The sequence below is a fragment of the Ursus americanus genome, chromosome 18, assembly GCF_024610735.1.
Source record: "Ursus americanus isolate L20-20 chromosome 18, mUrsAme1.1.p, whole genome shotgun sequence".
Lineage (NCBI taxonomy): Eukaryota > Metazoa > Chordata > Mammalia > Carnivora > Ursidae > Ursus > Ursus americanus.
In genome coordinates this window covers 35,337,659-35,358,698 of record NC_142144.1, presented here as the reverse complement: position 1 = coordinate 35,358,698, position 21,040 = coordinate 35,337,659, and the positions used below count along the sequence as shown (strand labels likewise).

General features: G+C 38.2%; 2 protein-coding genes across 4 annotated transcripts in view; both read left to right on the top strand.

Annotated features, from left to right (window-relative positions):
- UNC13B (unc-13 homolog B) overlaps positions 1–8,802 on the top strand; it is a 228,085-nt gene extending 219,283 nt beyond the window's left edge. For all 3 annotated transcript variants that reach the window (XM_087869574.1, XM_045780792.2, XM_045780793.2), the window contains 2 exons: positions 6,128–6,171; positions 8,154–8,802. The gene's annotated coding sequence lies outside the window, so the exon portion shown is untranslated. The remainder of the gene's footprint in view (positions 1–6,127; positions 6,172–8,153) is intronic.
- Positions 8,162–21,040, top strand: part of LOC123781345 (phospholipid-transporting ATPase FetA-like) — a 102,884-nt gene continuing 90,005 nt past the window's right edge. Inside the window, exon 1 of the mRNA XM_045780807.2 lies at positions 8,162–8,225. The gene's annotated coding sequence lies outside the window, so the exon portion shown is untranslated. The remainder of the gene's footprint in view (positions 8,226–21,040) is intronic.

Below are 21,040 nucleotides of genomic sequence, written 5' to 3'. Positions count from 1 at the left end.
TAAATAAATAAAATCTTTTTTTAAAAATGGTGATAATCTGCAGGCTATATCTAATCAGAAGTGGAAGAACCTTTAATAATGGATTTTTAAAAAAGATTTATTTATTTTAGAGAACACGAGTGGGAGAGGCAGAGAGAGAGAATCTCAAGCAGACTCCACACTGAAAGCAGAGCCCTATGTGGGGCTTAATCTCATGACTCTGAGATCACGAATCTGAGCAGAAACCAGGAATCCTTTGCTTAACCAACCACCCAGGTGCCCCAATAGTGGATTTTTAAAGGGACAAAATCAGTTCTTTGAGCACAAATGTATGATCTACCTATTTATTGTGAACATTCAGACTCACTCCCTGAATGAAACTGCTATACCTAGAAGCAGAATAGCAAAGCTGAAGAAGCAACATGGAATAATGGAAATAGTATTGAAGTCAAAAAACATGAATACTGGTATCAGCTCTATAACATACTAACAAAGGGACCTTGTTTTTTAACTTCTCAGAGGCTCAGTTTCCTGCATCTGTTAAAATAGACTAATAATTCCTGCCATGTCTACTTCAGAGGGAGCAAATGGTCTCATTTAAATGTGAAAGCACTTTGAAAACTATACACTTTCTCTAGGTATATAAGGGATTATTATTATAAATGATCCTCTGAGTTCTGATTAACTACTCAGGAATTAGTCTTGCATCACAGGTTCAAAATGAGCAAATACTTGATGGGCACATCCTATGTGCCAGATAGTTATCTAGCCTAGCATTGACCAAAATAAAAATGAAATCAATTTAAGAGTGAGTCACTAGCCTATTGAGTGCTCACTAAGTACCCAGTGCAGTATCACAGCATGGTGAAGCAATAGCAGGAATCTAGATGATGGGTTTAGGTTCGCACTATTCTATAGCTGTGTAAAACTAAACCACCACATCTATAAAATAAGGAGGTTAGACAAGGTAACCTCTAAGGTTCCTTCTAAAATATATTTGCCATTAAAGATTCTAATTGCTGAAGTTCTCTACTGCTAAGAGCTTATTGCCCTGCAGGGGTGATTAGTCTGACAAAACTGAATGATAATAGAACTATAGGACAATAGAGTACTAATGTCACACTAGATACAACGTAATTGTGGTAAGAACAGTGTTTTTCTGTAGGTAGCAGAGTATTTAGAGAGGCTTCTTGGAAGACCAGGGAGTCCCAGAAGGATGGAAAACTTTGGATCAGTGGAAAGGAATTAGACTCTATTATAGATATTTGAAATTCAGTCCGAATCCTTGCAGAAAAACAGCTGGTGCATTCAAAAGGGTTTAACCGAAGAAGAGTTTAACCAAAGGGTTGTTTATAGAAGTATGATCGGTATTCACAGGAATGTTGAAACACATCAACAGTGGCAAGTTAGTAGGACTTCCAAGCCTGAGGGGAAAGGGGAAGGAGTGTTGTTACCAGAACCCACCTACAGCAACAATCTGGAAGAAGGACTGCCTGACAAGACGTATGGCCATAAAGGCTAAGCAGCTGCTATAAGCAGAAATGAAGTAAAGAAATAAATGCTCTAACCTTTCTCTCTTTTCCTGCTCTCAGGTCTCCAGCTAGTACTTTCCATTGGCAAAATCCAAACAGAAGCCTAGGGGTAAGATAGTCTGGGTGATGTAGTTCATAGAGATCAGCTTCCAATAGGGCAGAGGGAGTTGGGTGGGAGGAGACACAGCACACAGAATAACCAGCGTACAAGGGATCTAGGGAAGGAAAAGTCACCACTCTGGACTCTCGCCAAGAAAGTTTTACCTAAGTTCAAATTCAAAATCCACTTTAAGACTTAGTCTCCTTTGCTGTGAAATGGGGATAGTAATGCCTTTGTCCCAGGGTGATTGTGAGGATTCTCAGGAGAGTGGGGAGGTTCAAAACTGGAGACTCTGAGGTTAATGACAGTGGCCTGAATTTAGGTAGAAGCTTTGGGTGTAGAGGAAGTAGATGACTATTCCAAGTTAACTGTATTAATGAGGGAGAATGTACAGAACTTCATAATTAATTACAAATGGGAGAATGGAAGAGAGCATTGTCAAAGATGACTCTTAGGTTTCTGGCTTGGGCCACTAGGTGAATGGTAAGACTAGTAACATGTTCAAAGACAGGAAATACAAGAGAAAGCACAGATTTTGGGTGTGTGAGAGATGGGGAATAGAGATTATTTCAGTTTTGTAAATGTAGATTTTTTTAAATTGTGGTAAAATACACATTATGTGAAACTACTTTAACCGTATAAAAATATAACGACAATTCAGTTTAGGTTTTGTTGTAAAACCGTTGTAATACTGTTGTATTACACTGTTGTAAAACCGTCACTAATACTTATTCACACCTTTTTCATCACCCTAAATGGAAACCCCATCCATATTAAGCAGTCAGTCATTCCTTGGTATCTGTAGGTTTTGAGACATTTGTGTGACATCCAAAAACAGATGTTTAGTAGCTATTTGGATATGTAATACTGAAGCTCAAAATAAAAATTCAGACTGAAGGACATAGATTTTTGAATCATTAGCATATATATAGGGAGTTCTTAATCTGGGGCCTGTGGACTTGAGTGAAAATCTCTGTCTTGAATTGGATGTAAAATGTATATAGGTGTGTATGTTTATTTTTTTTAAAGATTTTATTTATTTATTTAAGAGAGCACACAAGGTGGGGGGGCATAGAGAGAGAAGCAGACTCACCACTGAACAGGACTCAATTCCCAGGACCTTGAGATCATGACCTGAGCTGAAGGCGGACACTTAACCAACTGAGCCACCTAGCCACCCTAGTGTGTATGTTTATTTTTAAGAGCATTAATCATATTCTCAAAGGAATTTCTTAACCTGAACAAAGGAATTTCTTAACCTGAACAAAGTTACTAATCAATGATGTATATAGGAAATGAAGCCGGTTGAGGGGGCAGGGGAAGTGGTTAAGAAAACTCAGGAGGGGCGCCTGGGTGGCTTAGTCGTTAAGCATCTGCCTTCGGCTCAGGGTGTAATCCCAGCGGTCTGGGATCAAGCCCCACATCGGGCTCCTCTGCTGGGAGCCTGCTTCTTCCTCTCCCACTCCCACTGCTTGTGTTCCCTCTCTCGCTGGCTGTCTCTCTCTCTGTTAAATAAATAAAATCTTCAAAAAAAAAAAAAAGAAAGAAAAAGAAAACTCGGGGAAAGTGAAGAGTGAGAAAAGAATGAGGATGGTGGGAACTTGGGTAACATTTAAGGTATAGAGAGGTCCAAAGGGCGTTCTCTTAAATACAAGAAATAAAATTCATGTATGCTTCAAGATAAGTAAAGGCTTTTAAAGGGCAATGTCATTTCCTAGTTGTTAGATATACCTCACTGATTGCCTTTGTCAAATACCCAAACATTCATTTCATAAACGCATTCATTTGTGCTCTTAAATAGATGGTCTAATTAAGTGATTAACCATAACTTCTTCCCGATTTAGTCTTATTTTTGGCCATTAGGTTGGTAGGTAGGGAGAGTACCATTTACAAAGTCAGTAATAGAGAATTGACTAAGTTGTCATAATTTGCAACAAGCATGTGTGCACGCCTGTGTGTATCTAGTATATTGTGGACTTTGTGATAAACCAGTAATTCTCAAAGTATGGGATCTGAACCAACAGTATCAGCATCACCTGAATTTGTAAGAAATGTAGATTGTTGGGCCCTACCACAGACTTGCTGAATCGGAAACTCATGGGACCCAGCCTTCCAGGTGATTCTGATGCAAGTTAAAGTTTGAGAACAACTGTGATAGATCATTCCTGGCCAGCTTGTTTCATTTCATAAATAAAACATGGTTTCCTGGTTCTTTCATTATCTTTTATTTGGTAAAATATGGATGGCAACATTTTGCAATGTCTGACGAGTTTCTTATGAAAAAAAGTTGACTGAACATTCTTATCTATCTGTGACCTTCTCCACCACTCTGAATTATACAAATACTATTCCCTACATGTTATTTTCCTCTTTGGTGTGTAGTACTTATCTTCAACATAAATTGCAAAGTGTCAAGTTATTAAAATGTCATGGAAAAGGAAATAATTATTTATGTGAATAGTCTTTCTTATCCATCCAGTCCTTTGTTTTGAAATCTCCTAGTCTTCTGCCTGAGTCATAGCCTTGGCTTCAGAGATTATGAAATGAACCTCACTGAACTTGCACCCTTTTTCGCTCTTCTCTACCCTTATCAAGACATTTTTCAGCTACGTGGCCTTGCCTAGAGATGCAATAGCTATATACAGATCCCTTGAGTTCCCTAACATTAGTTGCCGTAGTCAGAAAGAAAGTAGAAGCCACAGACTGAATTTGAAGAGAATTGGACTTTGTTAGCAAGGCCAATCAGGGAGTGTTTTCAGCTTCTGCTAGTCCAAGGGATAAGCCAGACAGCACAGTATTTTAGTTATTTCTGTTTTTTTAAGAAGATTATACACTAATTGAGGGCATAGATGATGTTTTATCTTTGACCATGTTTTAACTAACACATATTAGGCATAAAAACACTTGCCAAATTAGATTCACTTAATCCAGAAGTTAGAAGATAAAGAGTATAATTCTGGCTCTACTTCTAAGCCACTTTGAGTTAACTTAATTGACCTCTGTTTTCCTCATTCTGAGACAGATATAGTTTTCCCCTGCCTACTTCCCAGAATCTTTATAAGAATCTAAAAAGAGAATATATATAAAGAACTCTTTAAAAGTCCAGAGAACTCTGTAAATGTGAGGTTACATAATAATCTTGATTTATATGCCCTCTATTTTAGAGGAATAATTAGTTCCTTCTGGATTGTGGAGAGAACACAGTATAATGAGCTAGAAGTTGAGATGCTGGTTTTAATCCTGATCTCCTTTAAATTCTTTGGGTCTTAATTTTCTTTTCTCTCAAAGAACAGAGCAAATTGGTATGGTGGTTCCCACACTTGGTTATACATTGAAATCACCTGGTACTGAAAAATGCTGATGTCTGTAACCAACTAGCGTTAAGTTTGATTTAATTGGTTTGGAATGCATGCTGGGCCTTGAGAATTTTTTCTTCTCTTTTGCAGCCAAGGTTTGTTTTGTTTATTGTTTAAATCAGCAAAACCATTATTCAGATACAATCTTACACAAAATTCCAGGTTACCAGTGAAGCTTTTGCAGTCATTTTTTTAGGACTTTAAACTCTGACTGCCAATCCTTTTTTCTCATGCCCCATTTTAGAACTCCTGAGGCTTCAGAGAACACTGTTGGAAAAACACTGGAATAGACCATTTTCAAGATCCCTTCCAGCTCCAAAACAATGTTATATCCCTATGCCTTCTCACAAGATCTCTGTCCTATCTTTTTCTTAACACCAATCTGATCCAGACTGATTGTTTTACGGAGGCTAGCTTTCAATTTACCTCCTGCTGATTACACTAGCTCTTTTGCTGCAAGGTAATGAATAGTCTAAAATTTAATAGGCAAAAGGACCTCCTGGGTTTCTTGTTGCTACCCCTCCCAGAGATTCTGAGTCAGTACGTCCAGAGTGGGGACCAGGTGTCTGTATTTTCCACAAAGACTTTTCATGTTTTTGAAACAATTGGTTCATGGACCATGCTTTTGGAAATGATTGCTCTAAGAGGTTCTCAGTCACATGTAAAGAAATAAGGGATGCTGAAATGTGGGGACATAGTGGAATAGTGGAACTCTCCCGAGTTCAGTGACAGATCTACCAAAGAGGAGCATGTGGGCATTTAAGACTTTAAATTCTACTCCATGGTATTTGACCACAGTTCTCAGTTACTGCCCTGGAAATGCACTTGACAGTCATCTCTTCATCTGTGGCCAAGTTTACAAGAGAGATGACAAGAATTGTAGTCAAGAGCAGTCAGGCCAGCAGGGATTCAAATCTCTACCACTGTGACTCTGCTGCTCTCTGATTGTAGGACCCTGAGCAACCCACTTTATCTTGGGCCCAGGTTTTTCATCTGTAGGAAAGAATAATACCCTCTTTCTAGGCCCAGGTCTTAGTGAAAATTGAACAAGATGATCTTTGTAAAGTACTTAGTAAAGTGTCCAGCGCACAGTTAATTTTGATAAATAGTATTATGTCAGCGGGGCCTGAACTGATAAGAAGTTTTTGTTTTATCCTTAGGTGGTGTTTCTCTGAAATGAAATACATAAAACGTTTTATTTCAGGTAAGTGCTCAGCTTGTATCTGCTGAGCTTCTCAAGTTCAACATCTTACTTACTACTATACTGTACCATGTTCTACCCACAAGGCCAGGAAATTGGTTGCTGTGCTCTCAGAGCACTCATTAAAGGATTGTACTAAAGCCCACCAAGAAGCTTCTTATAATTTTGGATCTCCTAGAAACTTCTTAGGGGAGGACACAGACTTGACTTCCCTCTGACCTGGCTTTGAGACTATTTTTGCTGCAAAGGTGGGAGGAAAAAAATTACAAAATTGAACTTGAGGTTATCATAAAAAGTCTTTGGTTATAACCGCTGATGATACTGGTTCACATTAACTCACATAGAGAGTAATGTTTGAGTGGTTTTTTTTAAATTTAATTTAATTATTAGATTTAATTTTTTTTAAAGATTTAATTTATTTATTTGACACAGGGAGAGAGACAGCCTAGAGAAAGAACACAAGCAGGGGGAGTAGGAGAGGGAGAAGCGGGGAGCAGGGAGCTGGACTCAGGGCTCCATCCCACAACTCTGGGATCATGACCTGAGCCGAAGGCAGATGCTTAACGACTGAGCCACCTAGGCGCCCTGAGTGTTTTTTTGCAGGGCAGTGAGAGGAATGTTCTACTTAAAGACTTGAGGCAGACAGATAAGTGATTTAATTTGGAAGGTGTTAAACAGAAAGCCAAATCTGCTGTGATAACCATGGTGTAAGTATCTTTAGCAAAAGGTAAAGTGAGTGAATGTTTCTCATCTGTGTACTTTCAAAAGGAAATGGGACTAGTCCAACAGAAACTTTCACTGGGCTCATTGATTTCATTGTAATTATTGATATTATAGTAAGATGAATCACGATTTGAACATTCGACATCCTTTTTCCATGTGAGCTTAAGACAATCAAAAGGATCTTATTGAATTTGTTTCCCTTCGTATAGAGATCTAAATTAATAACTCATTTCTCCAATCCCAGACCATATACTTTGCATCCTTAGTATCACAGTTTGCCTCATTAATATCAGTCAGTTTCTGTTGTGGCTATTTTGGAGAAAGCTTAGACTTGCTACCAGTATCTGGAGCTAAACTCTCCACATAATTCCAACCAAATGACTGTTGACTATTTGAGAGGGTTCCCTCCAACAAAAGGAAAACTTTTTGTCATAGTTCTTTGTGGATATGCTTTTGAAAAATTTTAAAATGAGTAAAAGAGCTATGAGTGTGTGTGTTTGAGGAGGAGAGAAGGTGGTTTTCGGTTTAGCGAAACAAAAGCCATTCTACTTGAACTACATTTGTTGCCATAATTTTAAAAGGTGATGGGGCACCTAGCTGGCTCGATCAGTAAAGCATGAGACTCTTAATCATTGGGTCATGAGTTCAAGCCCCTGTTGGGTGTGGAGCCTTTAAAAAACAAAACAAAACAAAATATACATATATTTTGTTTGTTTTTTGTTTTTTTAGCTGAGATTTGAAGAATGGGTGGATGGATTTTAGCTAAATCAAGGAATGTGAGAGTTACATGAAAGAGAATTATCCTGAAATTGGGAAGGGAGAATTGTTAAAAGTTTCACATGATATCTTTTGTAGCTTGAACCTTTCTTTACCTTAGGTATACTCAATGTATATGTAAAATGTTATATACATTTATCTGAAAATTGACATTATTATCTGCATTGGTAGCTCTCCAAATCCCATGCTTGTGCTTATGAAGGAAGAACCTTTAGTGCTGCCATTACATTTGACTCAGTTCTGAACTGAATGTATGTATGACTCAGTTCATACTTTTCATTCTCCTTGGCCTTGTTCATGATCTCTTCTTGTCTCATGTTAGCATCAGCATATTTCTGCCTTTACAGACATATTATCTGGTTAAGATCTTGAGATATCCAGGCAGATCTGTACCCATCTTTGTCTTGCTCTCTTTGTTTTTATGGTAGTTCCCTGAACAGATTTTTAGTGCTGAGACTGTTTCCTTTTAATGTCCTTCAATATAGGTTGTTGGCATAGTGCCAAAGCATTGTTCAGTGAAACCCATTCTGAGCTTGGGGCAGAACATTTCGGTTGAGGTAAGGCTTTGATGATCTGTTTCAATCCAAGGAATAACAAGTTTTAGAATATATATAGAAAGTCTTAACTCTTTTGGGGGGATAAATAATAGAGCATTTTGAGAACTTTTTAAATTGCACAGGTTTTTACAGACAATTTAGGGGGTTCACAGAGTTTCTAAAGCTCCTCTATTGAGCCTTGGCTTAGAAAACAAAAACAAACAGGTGCCTGGCTGGCTCATTCAGTAGAGCATATGACTCTTGATCTTGGGATTGTGAATTTGAGTCCCATGCTGGGTGTAGAGATTACTAAAAAAATAAACTTAGGAAAAAAAGAAAACAAAAACAAGCAAACAAACTGATTTCAGGCAGTGGCTAAACAGTATATCCTTCAAGCAATTCTCCATAAATATGATTTCTTAATTTATATTAAACAGCGTTAAGTTCATTGTTATACCTTGAATACAGATAGTCTGTATTCTAGAATTGTGTGCTTTATTTCTCAGATCTTTCTTTAGAAGTGAGATTGGCCCAAACTGGTGGTCTTAGGAGTGAGATTGGATTCGAAAGAAAGAAAGAAAGAAAGAAAGAAAGAAAGGGAAAGACAAGAGCTCTAAGAAAAGGGGAACAAATTCAAAAGAAAGAAAGAAAGAAAGAAAGAAAGAAAGAAAGAAAGAAAGAAAGAAAGACTGACAAGAGTTCCAAGAAAAGGGGAACAAACCATAATCTGGGCAAAGGTGAATGTTGAGGGACTCAAGGAGTTCCAGGCCCAGACAAAGGTAACACTGGAGACAAAGGTCAGTGAGGAAGCTTGAGTTCAAAGCTCTAGGGAGAAGACAAAACTGGGCCTCACAGAATAAAAGAGGCAACAAGAAACACAAAAATATTGATGGAACAGTTTTAAATTTGTTTTTAAATTTTAAAAAAAGTTGAATTGGTAAAACATGTATAAGTTACCATCCTTTTTTAAAAGATTTTATTTATTTATCTGGGAGAAAGAGAGAGAGAGAGCACAAGTAGGGGGAGTGGCAGGCAGAGGGAGAGGGAGAAGCAGGCTCTCCCTGCTGAGCAGAGAGCGCGGGATCATGACCGAGCCGAAGGCAGATGCTCAACCAATTGAGCCACCCAGGCGCCCCTATAATATTACCATCTTAACCATTGTTAAGTGTACAGTTCAGTGGCATTAAGTCCATTCACACTGTTGGGCAACCATTACCACCATTCATCTTAGAACTCTTTTCATCTTATTAAACTGAAATTCTGTATCCATTAAGCACTAACTCCCCATTCCTCCAACCCCTGGTTCTTGGCATTTACCATTTTTCTTTTTGTCTCTATGAATTTGACTACTATAGGTGCCTCATATAAGTGGAATCATGTAGTATGTCTTTTTTGTGACTGGCTTATTTCACTCAAGATAATGTTCTCAATGTTCATCTGTGTTGTAGCATGTGTCGTAATATCCTTTTTAAGACTGAATATTACAGTGTATGTATATATACAACATTTTGTGTATCCATTCAGTATGTCGTTGGACATTTGGATTGCTTCTGTTCCTTGACTATTATGAATAGTACTGCCACGAACATGAGTTTACAAATACCTCTTCAAGTCCCTGCTTTCGATTCTTTTGGGTGTGTGCCTAGAAGTGAAATTGCTGGATTGTATGGTAATTCTATTTTTAATTTTTTGAGGACTCACCATACTGTTTTTCATAACAGCCGCACCATTTTACATTCCCATCAATAGTGCACAAGAGTTCTAATTTCTCCACATCTTTGACAATACTTATTATTTTTTTAATAGCAGTCATCTTAATGGATGCAGTGGAGGAGCTTTGGGATAAAAAACTTGGAAAGACACCCTGAGACTGTAGTACATTTTAAGAACTTTTTAAGACACCAGTGTATGCGGAGGGAGGTGTTAAGAGAACAGAGCAAGGGAACCTGGGTGGCTCAGTCAGTTGAGCGTCTTACTCTTAGTTTTGGCTCAAGTCATGATCCTCAGGGTTGTGGGTTCGAGCAGTCAGAGTCTGCTTGAGATTTTTTCCCTCTTCCTCCCTCCTTTGCCCCCCCAACACACACATGCGTATGCATGCTCTCTCTAAATAAATATAATCTTTTTAAAAATTTTTAAAAAATAAAAAATAAATTAAAAACCTATTGAGCTGTGCCTGGGTGGCTCAGTCAGTTGAACGACTAACTCTTGATTTCCACTCAGGTCGTGGTCTCAAAGTTGGGGGTTTGAGCCCTGCTCTCTGCAGGGAGTTTGCTTGAGATTTTCTCCCTCTGCCCTTCCCCCTGCTTGCTTGCACTCGCTTGTTCTTTGTCTCTCTCTCTCTCTCTCTCTCTCTCTCTGGAATAAATAAATCTTTAAAAAAAACTATTGATTTTTACATAGATTATATTAAGAGACTGGCGGTCTCTTAATTTTCATGAGGAGGTTATCAACTTCACGCCCAGCTTAGATGGTTATTAGTATCTGAATCTGCTCTGTGTCGGGCTGGATCTCATGACCCTGAGATCATGACCTGAGCCGAAATCAAGAGTAAGATGCTTAACTGAGTGAGCCAACCAGGCACCCCTTAACAATTTGCTTAATAGCAATTACCAATTAGAGAATATAACACAAGAAAGAGTTCATATTAGCAACAAAACCTTAAAATGTCTAAGACTAAGCATAAAAAGAAATGCACAGAACCTATATGAAGAAAACTTTATGACTATTGACGGACAAAAAGATGGCCTGAATAAATGGCAAAACAGGGCAGGTTCCTCAATGATATACAGTGGCTCCCATTTTCACTCAGAGTAAAAGCCAAGGTCCTTACCAAACAACAACAACAAAAAACCCAGGACTCTTAAATACAGAGAACAAACTGTTGGCTGCCAGAGGCGGGTGGGAGGGTGAGGGGCAAAACAGATAAAGGGGATCAAGAGTACACTTATTGTAATGAACACTGAGTGATGCATAGAATTGTTGAATCATTATATTGTACACCTGAAACTAATATAACACTGTATGTTAATTATACTTAAGTTAAAAAAAAAATGTTGAGGTCCTCACAATGGCCTTTTAGATCTTGCATATTCTGTCCCTACCTTGCCTGATCTCTCCTACCACTCTGCCCCTCACCTTGCTGCTGCAGCTATTCTGGCTTTCCTGCTTTTCCTTAAACAGTCTCTGTTCTCATTATTTCTTCTGATTGCAACACTCTTCCTCCAGGTAGGCCTTTGGCTAACTCCCTTGTCCACTTCGATTTTTTCTCAGTCTCATCTTTTCTGTAAGGCCTACATGAATTTTCAGCTCCACACCACTGCCCCATCCTCCAGAGAGTGGAGAGGGGCTGGAAATGGAGTTAATAATTGATCATGCCTACGTGAGGAAGCCTCCATAAAATTCCATGTGGGGTTCGGAGAGCTTCCACAAGGAGTTGGGTTTGCACCCCAACTCCACAACAGCAATGCTCCTGCACTCGCACCCTCTCAGACCTCACCCTATGTATCTCTTCATCTGGCTATTCATCTGTATCCTCTATCATAGCCTTTAATAAACTGAGAAATGTTTCCCTGAGTGAGTTGCTCTAGAAAATTAATTGAGCCTGAGAAGGGGGTCATTGGAACCTCTGATCCACAGCTGATTGGTCAGAAACACAAGTGATAATTTGAGCTTACGATTAATGTCTGAAATTGGGGAGTGGGGGAGTCTTGTAAGACTGTACCTTTACCTTGAGATCTGATGCTACCTTTGGGTAGATAGTGTCAGAATTGACTTAAATTATGGGATACCTGGCTGGTGTTGTCAGAGACTTGCTTATTGTAAGGACACCTCCCACCCCGCCTCATATATTTGTTGACCAAAAGTGTCAGAAGTGAAGTGTTCTGTGTGAGTAGTAAAGAAGACTCAAAGGAGAGACAGTAGGAAAGACTGGGTTTTCCCCACATAGGAAGGAAAAAAGCTGAAGTTTTTCCTTTACACACCTATCTTTGTTTAAAAAGGTTATTTGATTATCAGGGGAAAAAATATTTGGATCTATTCTTCACCAAGACTTTCACTGCTGTTGTAAAACACGTATCAAATATCACTTTCCCCATTAAACCTTTCTTGACTTCTCTGACTAGAATAACTATCTTCCCTCCGAAACATTTTGGCACTTTGTTTTCTGTCCCCTCCTCCAACTTCCCTTAAAGCAATTACCATTTGCATTATATCTATTTATACCATTAGATCTAATTCCTTTCCCTATTCACAGTCTTCATTTTCATATCTCACTGTAACATGTACATGGTAGGGTTTTGGTTTTTTGGGGGGTTTTTTGTCCCCAGCTTTGTTAAGATATAATTGACATATAACATTGTGTAAGTTTAAGATGTACAACGTGATGATTTGATGTATTTTGCAAAATGCACATAGGTACTAAGTGAATATTTAATAGACTAAAGATTAAATTAGAAAATGAAGAAAATAAGTTGTCAAGGATTCACATCATTTTTGCAACTGTGATATCCTATAACTATGATTTTGATATTAAAGTACCCCTTATCGAACTCCTTAAAATGACTATATGACTCCTATTATTGTTTCTATTGTTTTTTTTATTTTATTATTATTTTTTAAAGATTTTATTTATTTATTTGACAGATATAGAGACAGCCAGCGAGAGAGGGAACACAAGCAGGGGGAGTGGGAGAGGAAGAAGCAGGCTCATAGCGGAGGAGCCTGATGTGGGGCTCCATCCCACAACGCCGGGATCACGCCCTGAGCCGAAGGCAGACGCTTAACCGCTGTGCCACCTAGGCGCCCCTGTTTCTATTGTTTTTAATAAACTAAAAAGTGAGCTTTAATATATTTAATTTTTAGGATCTCTTCATTATTTTAGAAAAAGCTAGAAAAATTTGAGGTGTTTTATGACCAGGGTTAGAAGTTGTGGTTTAAATCCTTCTGCTAAGTTGGAGGTATCCATTCAGTTAGATCTTTCCAATAAGCCAGTTGCCAAGTTTAACTTTGGTGATAATGAGTCAGCACACTGGCATTATGTCCTTTGTGACTTAACTCTTTGCAGTCCCCATCCTGCCTTTCCCCAGACAGAAGTGATTACTGTTTCCTCTGTGCTCCAACTGAAGCTACTTCTATTATCCCACTCTTGGGTAATTACTTTTCAGTGTGTCTGTCGTCCTTTCTAAACAGTGAGCTCTTTAAGGATAGGAATTGTGTGTTGGTAATTTACACTTTCCCCACAGTTCCCGAGACTGGGATATTGTGGGTATTCAGAAAATGATAGATGTGTTAATATAAGTAAAGTATATTCTGACAAGGATTCTAGCTAAATGACTATACCAAGGACAATCTCTTCAGATGGCTCAGTGGTAAAATGTCAGTATTTGATTAATTTAACTGAGAAATGTTAACTTTGAATTTTAGGTATTCAGTGTATGGTATGGTTAATTGCCCTTAAGAACCTTTTCTTTATTTGTTGTTGTTGTCATTCTGGGTTTTTGTTTTGTTTTCTTTCAAGTAATCTCTACAGCCTGCATGGGGCTTAACTCACAGCTAGATCAAGATTTGCATGCTGTATCCATTGAGCCAGCCTGGCACCTTTAAGAGCCTTCTCTTTTTAAACCACGTTTTGTTTGGATCCCACCCATTTCCCTCTCTATCTCATTGTCTTTCATCTTTCACCTGGAGTTGTAGGAAGTAAATAGTGACTGAGAGGTCAGTTGTTACTCCACCACCATCTCTAAGAACTTGGAAATAAGGGAAATTAGACTTATGACTGAGAATTAAATTGTAACATTAACCTATATTAAGGCAAAGTTATCAAAAATCACCTTAAAAAGAAAAACTGGACAAATTAAGACTTGACTAAGTATATTTATCTAAAGAATATTCACTGAAGCCCTTTGGTTAGCAGTGGCAACATAGAAACAGGACAGTGAGAGGCATACTTTGGTTGTGCCTAACTGTCCAAGAGAGAGAATGTAGCCAACGAACTTGAGCAGTTCTATTTCCCATCTGTGGCCTGATGCTATTAAACCTTTGAAACATGCAATTTAATTTCTCTACCTCAAATTCCAAGTTCATCAAGCAACTTTCTTTCTTATTATGACTCGTTTCTTATGTGTATCTTTTTACAAGGAGAAAATGTCTGAACTTCATGCCAAAGCCAATATTATCATCATTATGATAGTTAATCTATTTCATTGCAAATAATCATCTACCATTCTGGTTTTACGTCAGCCTCTGACCCCTTTCTTTAATGTTAGCTTCAGTTGTAGGTTCTAGTTCGGTAAGGAGCCAAAACCAAGTTTCTGAGCCTAAAAACTGAAGTCCAGGATCTGGACTTCACATTGTGGAATTTTACCTCATATAATTGTCAAATGTAACCCTTTCACACCCTCCCCATTGTCAATGCCTTAATTTACCTATTTATTATATTTCCCCTGGATTACAATAATAGCATCTCAACTCATTTTCTGGCCATCAGTCAAACTACACTCAACACTGATGTATCTTTAAATCATAAGTTTCATTATGTTAACCTTTACAGTATTGAATGGCATTCTGCAATGTACTCCATTCCATGACCTTTTGTATGTTGTTCCTCAGCCCTGCCTGGAAAATTCTGACTCCCATATTCATTAAACTAACTTATATTTATGCTTTCATACTCAGCACAGGATCTGCTCCAAGAAACTTTACCTGACCCCCACAGTCAGGTTTAGATACTCCTCTTTCGCACTTCCATGACACCCCATCTTTATCTCTATCATACTATCCACTACACTATAGAGCAATTGTTTACTCATATGTCTCCCCTACTGGACAGTGAATTTCTTCATGGCAGTGATGGGGATATTGTCTGATACTTTTCTATATTCCCTAGCTCTTAGTATAATACTTGATTTTGTTAAGTGAATTTAAGAACCTCTCATAACTTTATTCATTTCATTTAAACTTCAACAAGTTTCTGCAGTCTCCTTTCATCTCTTCCAATCTGCACTTTCTTCTTGATCCTTGAACATAATTTATCCCTACCTACTTTTTTCCCCACTTTGATCTTGTCACACTCTTGCTGTTTCTTCAGAGCCATATGACCAACAAACTACCGTGTGTGTGTGTGTGCATTTCTGTCCATTAATGAATGAGATTGTCAGGTATCACTAAGTTTGTGAAATATCATTTTAATATATAATTCCTCCTATAGACTACAATATGATTGAATAAAAATAGTTTAAATAAAATGTAATTGAAAATGTAGGTAACCTCTGGCTCTTAAATGAAAATTACTCATAAATGATGCAAGTAGACAAAAAAAAAATCTTTGAGATGAAAATCCTAAGCAGTTGGCTAGGCTCACCCACTACGTATCTTTTCATATAGAATCATACATTTATTGTTAGGCTTATTCATAGATATTTAAAATTTTGTTGCTATTTAAGTGGTACTTTCTCCATTATGTTTTCTGATTATTGTAAGTATTTAGAAAGGCTATTTTGTTATAAATTTATTTAGTGACGGGGCATCTTACCCAAATCTTGTTATTTCTAGCAATTTCTAGAGTCATGGAATAGTCCTAAGATTGGAAGGGAGGGGCAGTGGAAATTTTCTTGTCCAGCCTTCTCATGTACAGATAAGACTCAGAGTAGTCCCAACAGGTTTGATTTAAATCTTAGATCTCATGAATCTCTAGTCATTGAGTTTGACAAAATATAGTAAAGAGGCAAGGGGCCAAGACTGAGACGTCTCAGGTTGGACATCTCAAATCTGCATCTTGATGTTCTCATCACCAATTCAAGCTTTACAAATTCAGAAATTCAATGTACAGCTTGTCTTAGGAGTGACCAGGTCTCATGAGATCAATTCACTCCTTTCTTTCTGGAAAGAATAATTTATCAACAAGACAGCTAAGTTGGAAGTTTAACATGGAAAATCTAATAACATCCAGGGCATTGTCTTCTCATGGCCAGCTCTACCCAGGAGAACAAATTAGAGATCCCAGAATCACAGCAAAGAGAACTGGATGTTTTTATGTGGTAGTTAAGATATAGTACTCTGAGAGTCTTTTCTGCTCTAATCATGATATTAGATAAATATTTCTTTCCAAATAACTCTGATAGGCATTATAATGAAAGAAACCTTTCCTTAGGCAATGGCTGAAACAGTGATAAATGTTTCAGTATTTTCTCTTCTAAAAACTGTCATTCCTTCAGTCTTTCCTGACCAACAAGTTAGTTTTAAAGAGTAGAGCTTCTCTTAGATTAGCTCTGTTTTAACTTCATGGCTTCCTTTCTAGAAAGGAACCCTAAGCCCCATGCTGAAATGTATTTAGGCTGAACTTTAATCTTACCAGCTTTATTTATTTATTTATTTATTTATTTATTTATACATACGTACGTACGTACGTACATACTGGGGGGGGGGGTAGTGCAGAGGAAGAGAGAGAGAGAGAATCCAAGCAGGCTCAACATTCTACACTCAGTGTGGAACATGACCCTGACATCATGACCTGAACCAAAATCAAGAGTCAGACACCCAACGGACTGAGCCACCCAGGTGCCTATCATCTCTTAAGCAGATTACTTCAGGAATATTTCCATAGATGGGTTAAACATTTATTAATGTTGCTTCTTGTTAACTGCCTTTCAAGGGCATGGTGGGCATGGTGGGTTTAAAACCTGGTTCCCAAATTTTATATATACTTTTTTTGGGTCCTATAGCTTCCCTATCAAACATAACACAGCTTCTTGAGATCAACTATAAAACGGACCACTAAGCATGACCCATCAATAGTTATTGAAATTCAGGGATTGTCTGGATTCTCTGTTAGGTTGAATTTGCTGAGGCGGCCTATAGGAATTGATAATCATGCCCACCTGCTCAATCTTTTGTCAGAACTGTTACTCTTGCTTTAGACAGCATTTGTCTGGGTGGGCCCAACTGACCAGGCTATCATGTAATTTGGAATTGTTGGACTAGAATCAAAATACGTAGAGCGAATGTCAGTAATGATATTGGAAATCTCTGAAAGATAAATTGGAGAATTGAAATCCCTAAAAGGGTTTGAGGCTGGGTAAGCTTGGAGTGGAATGCATTTAAGCAGCAAAGCTAAGATGTCCTAGATCTATGCCGAGAAACTAGCAAAGTGCTCCTAATTCATTTTATTGGCTGCTGCTCGTGCAGTAAGTAAGTGGATCAGCCAGATTTTAGGACTCAGGACCCTGAACGCCCAGTGCAGTTACCACAATTACCATATGCTGGAAGGTGAGGATCGTACTATATTAAGTAGCATACTCAAGGACTGGGTGTTTACCTCAGTGCTCACCAGCTGGGAAGAGATAAAGATAGAACCTACGCAGGCTTTTCTTCTGGCTCTTGCTTGCCTCCAGGGCTTTTAGGACTCAGGAGAAATTTAATGAATAAAGGAATTTATAAATAGAGCTGTCTGAAAATGTAGAGACCATCTTGAGAGAGTGATTTCTTCTGTACTGGAAGAATTTAAGTGAGGCAGCCAGGGTTCTAAACACAGGGAATGACTTGGATGGGAGGATGGATTAGGTATCTCCCGGTCCCTTTCTAGTTTTGAAATTCTGTAATTTCCAGGATCAGAGTAACTCTAGAGGCTATCCAAGATCCAGGGTGGCTCCCAGCACAGACATTCCTGGTGGGAGTGGAGGGTAATTCTGAAAGTATTTTTACTTGGGCTTAGTTTAATTTGGTTCACTCTGGTCATTCAGTGACTCTCCTTAGACTCAATAAAACCCCTTATGATATGAGAAAACCGCTTGACAACTCCAGTTGGCACTGTGATCCAGGGATGTTCCCAGTTTCGTCTTAAAGCCAGCATTTCCTGGGAACATAGAGAGCAGCAAGGAGCCTAATTAATACTGGAGTGACTTAAACTCCCACAGCATGTTGACCTGGTAGCATTAGGAATATTCTGCCATCTGCTATGAAGTAGAGTAATAGAGCACAGATCACTAGCAGAGACCTGACACATGGGGCACAGAAAATTCCTCACAACTTATGGTTTTGGATTTTGTAAGTCACAAACCCTCCCCACTTCATGGGTGCCACATTTGTATCTAATAAAGTAGGGCAGCTAAGGTAATTAAGCTAAGCGAATGTGTCTTTGGACTGATTTTAACTAAGAGATGTACAGATCCCAGAGCTGATTTTAAACATCACCTGGCAAAGTGTTTGTATTCTTTATAGCACTTGTCTCGATGAAGTTATCACACTAGACATCTTATAACTTGTATTTTTCAGAAAGGCTAATATTCTTGATAATTTTACCTACTGCTTGTCTTCATTCTTTTTTTTTCCAGTTCATCCAATCCCCTACATAGAAGCCAGGCTCTGTGCAAGGGCTTTAGAAGACAGAGAAATTAATTAGACATGCTCACACTAGCCAATCTGATAGAGGAGATGAAATTCAAAAAATAATTATAACAAACATTGCATCAAAAACTGGGGATGTACTGTATGGTGACTAATATAACAAAATAAAAATTATAAAAAAATAATTATAACATAAGGAAGAACAAATGATTAGGAGAATAATACCAATGAAGGAATATAGCAGTTGGGAGAGGTGGGAGGATTACTTCTGGATCAGAGAAAGGGAGAAACTACACTGGATTCATGGAATTTGAGCTTGCCCTTGTTGAAATAGCCTTTGAAGGATTTTTACTGATATAGATCAAGGGCATTACCCTTGGAAGGGACAGCGTGAATAGTGGCATAGATGCAGGAAAGTCTGGGTCGTATTTAAGGAATTGTACATAGGCCAGTTTGAATAAAGGTAAATAATGGAAAAGAAAGATGAAAGAATAGTTAGGGTTCAAATGGGAGCATCTTGAATGTGTGGCTGATAGCTGGACTTCATTCAGTAATCCATGGGGAGCCACTGTGTGTTGTGACCTGGTCAGCAAGAAGATATGATCAGTGTTCTGCTTTAGGGCAGCAGTGGATAGTTTATAAAAGTCAGAAGCAGATAACAGGATATTGAATGCAGAAGGAAAGTAAAAGGAATCTGAGATGATAGTAGTGGGATTAGAAAGGAAGTAGTAGCTTCAAGAGATCCTCAGATAGAACATATAGGACCTGGCAGTTAATCAGAGGGGGAACTGAAGGAGATTCTTAGATTTCATGAACAAGTCAGAATACTAAGACAGGAACAGATATATTAAAATGAGAGAAGGTGAGAAATATCATTTTGGAACATGATTATCTTGAGATGCTAACTAGCAGCTAAGAGGAAATGTCCAACAGTATGGGTTTGGGACTAAAGATGGTTTTAGGAGCCAGGGGTAGAGATGCAAGAGAGGATTTGATATCGTAATTCAAGGAAAGCACACACAGACAACAGGGAGGGGAACAATGCTTTGGGAAATAGTCCATGTGCAAGGCACTGTAGAAAATGCTTGATATACTTTATATAATCTTTGCAATCAAGGTGAAGCAATTATCTTCATGTGAGAGGTGAAAGACTGAAGTTCAGAGTGAATTATCTCATTACCCCAAGTTCACACATTTAATAAGTGTTGACTTCAGGGTTTAAATTTAGGTCAGCCTAACTGCTACATCACATTGCAAAGTAATCAAAGAAGTAGGGGAAGAAAAATGAGGGAAATGAATTGTCATGAGAACGGGGAAAGAAAAGGCCATATATCTTAATGAACTATATGGTGGCCATGGGATAGAGAAGACTGAAGTAAGGAGGCAAAATGTCTTCAAATGGTTCCTAGTAGCTCCAGCTTTTGTTGGGAATTTGTGCCAACGCCACATAGATGCCAGGCTTAGGTACATCAAGAAAGGCTATGTAGGGACCTTGAACTGTGCTTGGCCTAGCTGGAGGTTGAGTTCAATCTACAATTGGACATTTTAATTTACCTAAACACTTATCCCAGAAGCATCCAGATGATTTTCCAACCTTTTTAGCAGGAGAAACTACTTTTTAAAACTTAAAATATAGAAAAATATCAAATAAAAGTAGAGTTATTCAAATTGAGAGAAAGGAAGTGCCCTCTACTTCCTCCTTGCTCCTCTCTACCCTTAACCATATTTCAGCTCCTGAGAAACCAGCCAGCCTGCTTTACATAACACCATTTGAAAACCCCTGCTGTACTTTTTCTTTTTTTGAGTGAGAAGGGGTAGTAATTATTATTATAGATAAGAAAAGCTAGAAACCTGAAGATAAAAGTCATTTGCTTTAGGTACAAATAATTTAGGAATCCAGCTGAGAACAGAACAGAGGTTTCCAAACTCCCCATCAGTCAGTGTTCTTTCTGGCCCTTGACTCCAATTATAAAACAAATTTTATCTGTTTAAAAAGGAACGTAATATTTGCTTTCTAAGATTCCATTCAACTGACCTTTGTTAACCACCTATATGTGCAAAACAGTTAAGACTAAGTAAACGTTGGCTTATTTTTATAGACTAAAAGAAGAGGAAAATAAACTATCCCAAAACACACTGTACTACTTAATATGGAGCTTACTTTGTGAGACTGCAAAATTACAAGCACCAGAAGGAGATTATTTGGTCAGACCCAATTTAAATCTCTAGGCAGACAAGAAGGGTTTTTGTAGCACACAACTGCTTTATAAAACCTGCCTTATAGACGAAGCAGATAACTCCTGAGGAAGACCCCGAGTTTGAAAATAGAAGCAGTAGCTAAGAAACTATAGTATTTTGCAGATTCCTTTCCACCCATTTTGTATTTGAAGTTTATATTAATCTTTAGCTTTTTTGTTTTAAACCACCTGAAACCAAATCCAAGTTAACTGAAAAGTTATTCGAGGCCTATGAATCACCTTCGGAAGAAGCAGGTTGAA